At 46.7% G+C, this 6,019-nt stretch overlaps 1 long non-coding RNA gene across 2 annotated transcripts; it reads left to right on the top strand.

Annotated features, from left to right (window-relative positions):
• The first annotated feature begins 223 nt into the window (after positions 1-223).
• LOC129146870 (uncharacterized) lies at positions 224-3,157 on the top strand. Of its 2 annotated transcripts, none has more exons than XR_008554183.1 (3): positions 224-417; positions 2,531-2,613; positions 2,977-3,157. It is a non-coding gene; the product is annotated as an uncharacterized LOC129146870 (long non-coding RNA). The 2 variants fall into 2 exon arrangements; XR_008554182.1 differs by having other exon boundaries at positions 2,974-3,157.
• The last annotated feature ends 2,862 nt before the right edge of the window (positions 3,158-6,019 follow it).

Genomic DNA, 6,019 nt, shown 5'->3' with positions numbered 1-6,019 from the left:
ATGTCAGGTAGCAGTTATGCAGCAAAATCTCAGTTCTGAGCCAGATTGGCGCAGGCTCTAGCATTTTCTAAGGAACAGTTCTGACTTCACTTGTGGAGGACAGGCGGATCCGGCATGTGAGGAATAAAAAGGGAACAAAACCCAGCACAGGTGGTGTGAGTACCCGGAGACACGGCGGCCCATCAGGAGTGATGCAAGTGGCGGCAGCTGCCCCTTGTCTGGGCTCTGGCACGAGCACCCTCTGGATGCCTCCATGTTCTTCCGGAGAGTGCTGGGCGGAAGTAACCACACAGGCCCATCTCTCCTTGGAAGAGTGTGTCGAGCTGGTGCCGGGGGAACCTCCTGGTAAACTGGAACGGAGGCTGATCGTGGAGGCGGCTTTGCAAGCGCTGTTCGCTGGGGCTGACTGCGGGGCAGGTGAGGTTCAAGGGAAGCCTTTGGGCTTCTCGTAGAGTCTTTTCTGTGCCTTTAAATCGCCTTGGGTATGCAAAGTGAGTAATAAGTATTTATAGACCTTTGCTTAGTTTGAGGGAGGAGAAATTTTTGGACATTTTGGATGAAATGAAGGCATTTCTTAAAAGGAAGAGGAGCAATATGTTGGGAAAATGTGTGCTGTGCTGGGATGTGGTGGGGCAGCCAGGGAGCTGTGGTCCGGCGTCCTGACCAGCCAGACGCCTCCTTCCCTGCAGAAGAACCCCTGCACCGCTCAGCTGGGCCCAACTGTACAGTCTGTGGACCTTAGGGGGCCACAGAGACTAAGGTCAGGAAACACCTTTGTTCTCAGAGCATCTCTCATTGTGGCTCCCGCGTCGTCACCGTGAGCCCTCATCTCCCTCGGCCACAGGCCCGGGGCCCTTCAGTGTCTGTCACTGAGGAGCAACTGACTAGAGATCATCCTAGAAATGGTGCGCAAATCACTCAGAATGACAGAAACATGAACAAACACTGTTTATGAGGATTTCATGATACATTTCATTTTTGAAAAGAAATTCATGAGGACTCCGAATATGCCAAGAGATGAGATCCATGGACTGGCAATACACACACACACACACCCAACACACCCCAGGAAGGCGAGGGTGCAGCATGAGATACAATGGGTATCTCAGGGAGACAAGAGCTTGGAACTGGATTTCCACGTCTTTCTGGTAACACTGTAGTAACACTCTTGCTTGATTATATGTTGTTTTGCTAACGTTAACCATGTTCACTAAACAAAACATAAACTTTCCAGAAACTGTGCTTTTAATGAAAACATACTCATATGTTAAAATTTCATTTCTAGTTTGGTAAAGACACAGATCATTATTTCATAAGCTAGGTAGGACAGCCATGAATGTTTATTTCATTATTCTGTAATAAAATAGGATTATCCCTTAAACCACACAAAAACATTACATGTACTCATGTGTATCTCCAGCCTCTCTCTCTCTCTCTCTCTCCCCCCCTCCACCTACCTACCTACCTACCTACCTATACTCTTGCTTAGTATAGAAAATGTACACAGCATGAGTTCTGAGAAGAAATGGACTCAAATCTTATTTTTCTTTTTTTTTAAGATTTATATATGCATATAAGAACTGGGGTACAGGCCAGAGGTGTTGGGGGGGGGAGAGGATTCACTAGAGACAGAGTTGGGAACAGAACAGGTGGATTTACTGAAATACACTGCTGAGGGGAGCAGTGGGTGAGACTGGAGAGGTCTGCTGTGCTGTATGGGTATCTCCCTGACCGGGGATCGAACTCATGCTGCAGAGGCTATGGATAGCTTCATAGGTTGTGTCTTAACCCCTTGCACCACCAGGGAGGCCCCCGAAATCTTATTTCTACTGGGCAGGTGGAGATGTAGCAATTTAGTCCACTCTCTCAAACGCAGACCATAGTTCTGAGCCTGAATTTCAGGAGGAATTGGCCAGACTCCAATGTCAGGTCTATTACAATTGGGATTTAGGGGAATTTGAATAAGTTGAGCAAAATTAATATGAATCCATATACCCAAAATACACAGGCAGACAATAACCTCTCAGTTGTGATCATTCACTCCTCTACTAATTCATGCAGTGAATCATTTCTTGGTGAATACTCTTTTGGGGTACTATGCTGTCTTGGTAAGGCAGAGCCCCTGGCCCCTGGAGCTGGTGGGAGGCAGGCACTAACACACACAGATCCTCCTGCTGGAGGTGCACACGAGGTGTCAGAAGGCCCTGGAGGGGGCGTGTGGTATGGAACAAGGAAGCTGCTCTAAGATGACATTTGAGCTGAACATCATAGATGCGGAGAAATTAGCAGGGCAGACATAGGTAGGAGCAGTATATTTATGACAGGAAATGCCTGTGCCATGGGACTCAGTGGTCAAAGCCATGCCATGCAGCCCTCAGCAAAACACCAGCAGCCAGAGCTGCTCTCTGTAGCATTCGTTTCTACTTGCTCGTGCACACAGGCGGGGGGGGACACTCGTCTGCATGGGGTCCAGCCCCACGGACTGCCGCCCCAGACTTCTGTTTGCTTTGTTCCTTTGTGTCTTCTCCAGCTCTGCCAACAACCTACGTGATCCTCATTAAAGGTCATGCTGAAGAAACTCACATTTAATGACTGACGATCCAGGTGACTGAGGTAAGTGTTTGGGGAGTTTACACGGAAAGGAAGAAAGAAAAGCAGGACAATGTCCCCTCCCAGGGGGCCCAGTTGAAGCCCTGATGAAGTGCAGCTTGTTCTGGTTTGCAAAGTCAGAAACTTTGACCATCCTCAGCCTGCAATTCCACGAGAAGGCCCAGCCGAGCGTTTGCTGAATCTGTGTTTAGTATGTGGCAACACATGGCTCCGAATTGTAAAATATTTCAGTGCTGGGGCGATTGAGCAACAGAAAGTGCTTCCACATGGCTGGGGAAAGGCGCGGCAGGCAGAGCTCTGGACTATGTCTGGACTCGGGGTGCTCAGGCTCTGTTGTGTTTTTTCTGTTATGGCTCGTACCAGCAGCCTCGGAGTGTATCCCAGTCAGAGAGGGGGAGACAAGATCTGATTTCACTTGAACCAAGTCCAGCATCCTGCTTGTGAAACCCAGAGAGGGACAGACCCCCAAACTTCCTGCTGTCTTTGAACCATTTTCGCGGAAAAGGCATCAAACCCCCACTTACCCTTGGCAGACCAGGGATCCGAGATTTAGAAATTATGCTCAAATTCCATTGTCATCTAAAGAAAAGGAATAAAAATGACCGTGAAAGTTCCTTGCTCTTATGTTTCGGTCAGTTCCAGTTGCTGTGACCAAGTGTCATACACAGAACAGCTTATAAAGCACAGAGTGTATTTCTGTCAGTTCCAGAGGCAGAAGTTGGCCCTGGAGGGGTTGGGTTATGGCGAGGGGCCTTTTCTAGGATGCTGACTTCCCCTGATGTCTTTCCAAAGCAGAGAGAGGAAGAGAGAAATCTCTAGGGTTCATTTTACATGGCACTAATCTCACTCCCGAGGGCCCCACCCTCCCACCTGGTCACCTACCAAAGGACCCCTTCCTAATGCCATCACACGGTGATGAGGTGAAGTCCAACATAAAACTTCCCGGGGAACGCAAGTATTAAGCTCATAGTATGTTATTATTTTAAGTTTGCATTTATAGAACATTTCCTATTAATTAGGCTCAATATGTCATTCATTTATTTTTCTTTTTATTGGGGTAACAGTAATTTATAGCACTCTATAGGCTTTAGGGACAGTCTGTCACCTCAGCAAATGTATATAGCATTCCACACCCACTACCCAGTCATATCCACCACCAACCACTCTATCCCTCCACCTGATCTACTCCCACTGATTTTCTCCCAGTAACCACATTCTGGTGTCATAGTCTAAGGATTTGTTTTGGTTTGGCTTTGGCTAGTCTTTTACTTTGCTTCTTTATATTCCACAGATTAATAAAATCATAGTCTCTGTCCTTCTCCTTCTGACTTATTTCATATAGCATATCCCCCACAAGTTTCATCCATGTTGTCATAAATGCCAAGAAAACACCTTTTTCATGGCTGAGTAGTACTCCATCACAAATGTATATATACCACATCTTCTTTATCCACTCATCTGCTCTTGAGCAAATAAATATTTTTTAAGAAGGAGACAAACAAATGAATGGAGAGAAAACACACACTTAGTCATAGGAATGATCTACAGAAAATCATTGTCTCCTGAAAGGGTTTCCTATCTGTCAGAATCTGAAGTATACTTCTGTCAGCACTGAAGTGTAAAGAGATCCTTGGTTGTAAAGGAATGTAGAGAGGCACTCATAGGTTATCCACACAATGAGTCTAACTACCCATCCAATAAAAGAACTGGGGGAGAACTTTCAAGTCAGATTCCTCCTTTACTGACCCCACCTGATGGTGCAATGGGCGGATGTGATGCTGAAAGACAACATATACAACTGAGCCCAGAAGAGACTTCCTTCTGCCTCCATGGGACATGTAGCTCACTCCCCCGAGAAACGCGGTTGAAGAGGTGGACGTAGGACAGAGGCATCGGCCATCAAGGACTTGGATGGTGTAGGTGACAGCAGCCTTACAGTCAAGTGCACGAGCTTTGAGTCTCAGCGCTGCCACAATCGGCTATTTAGCTCTGGCAAGTTGCTTAATTCCTTGAGGTACCATTTCCCCATTTATAGCTTCGGGGATTTTTATAAAAATTAATTGAACAAATGTCTGTGATTAGTACTGTGGTTGGCTCACGATTTCAAGATTGAAGAAGTCAACTGCTGACTGCCTATTGGATAAAGTTCTGGACTGACAGAGAAAGAACGCTGGACCCAGGGGGAAGAAAATCAAAATAAAGAGACAAAGTCCATGTTGGAGAAGGTGACATAGAGTTTTAGCAAGAGTGGGCTTTCCATCCTGACCTCCAGCAGTAGTGAGACTCACTCAGCCTCTCACTATCAGCCCTGCTACCGCCTACCCCTAGGAGTCTATCCCCCCTGCAGGCATGTGGAGCTGGACAGAAAGGAAGGAAGAAGAGGCTGAGCATTCTCAGCTCCTTTGAAACTGCCAGTGGGAGAAACACTCATGCGGGGTGCTGTGGGGAGAGTGAGGGTTCCAAAGAGGAAGGAAGAGCTTCATCTCTACCTTAACAGATGTTGTAGCCTGGAGAGGGAGAGGCTGCTGTGAGAATTAAGTAAATAATTATGATAGGTGCTAATACATTTTAATAATGCACTTTCAAATGTCTCATGAGATCTGGAGTAGAATTATCAACTATAAGATCACTTATATGGAAGAAAACCCCCCAGCCTGGCTTTTCCAAAGCCCAGACAGAGGCAGGCAAGAGGGGAGGTGTTTCTCTGTTTGGACCTTATACTTCCAGCTTTTGTTTTTTATTCTTTTCTTTTCTCCAACAGGAGTAGAACTTATGCCTGTTGTTTTCACAGAACCTATCTCAGAATTTTGCATTTCAAAGGTGTGAATTAGAAATAGCATCAGATCTAAAATGACAGGTTTTGTTTTTGTTTGTTTTTTAAAGATTTATTTATTTATGCATACAAGAGCTGGGGTGTAGGCTAGAGGTGTGGGGGACGCGGTGAGAGGATTCACCAGAGGCCAAGTGGGGAGCAGAACAGGCAGATTGACTGAAATCCACTGCTGAGGGGAGCAGCAGGGAGAGAGGAGAGGTCTGCTGAGCCATGTGGATTAGCTCCCTGGCCAGGGATTGAACTCATGTTGCAGTGGCTGCAGAAAGCTTCATAGCGCTGACACTAAACCACTAGGCCACCTGGGAGGCCCTAAAAGGAGAGGTTTTGAATGTCAGTGTTGGACTTGAGATGTGCCCTAGCAGGCTTTGACAATGACCCATCTGCATGTAAAACCATTCAGCAACTTCCCTTTCAAAGTTCAACTGGCTGATAGTTTCCCTCTCCTAGGGTGCGGGCATTTTAATTCATTGAAAGAACCATCACATCAAGAAAGCTGTTTTAATTCACGTTAGACCTGGCTTCCCTGGTGGGTGGTGGGGGTGGGGGGCGAAGTGGGGGGTGCTGGGAGGAGCACTT

The sequence above is a fragment of the Talpa occidentalis genome, unplaced genomic scaffold (assembly GCF_014898055.3).
Source record: "Talpa occidentalis isolate TD23 unplaced genomic scaffold, MPIMG_talOcc4v2.1 talOcc4.5, whole genome shotgun sequence".
NCBI lineage: Eukaryota > Metazoa > Chordata > Mammalia > Eulipotyphla > Talpidae > Talpa > Talpa occidentalis.
Note: the sequence above shows the minus strand (reverse complement) of the source record. Positions and strands in the feature narration are given on the sequence as shown.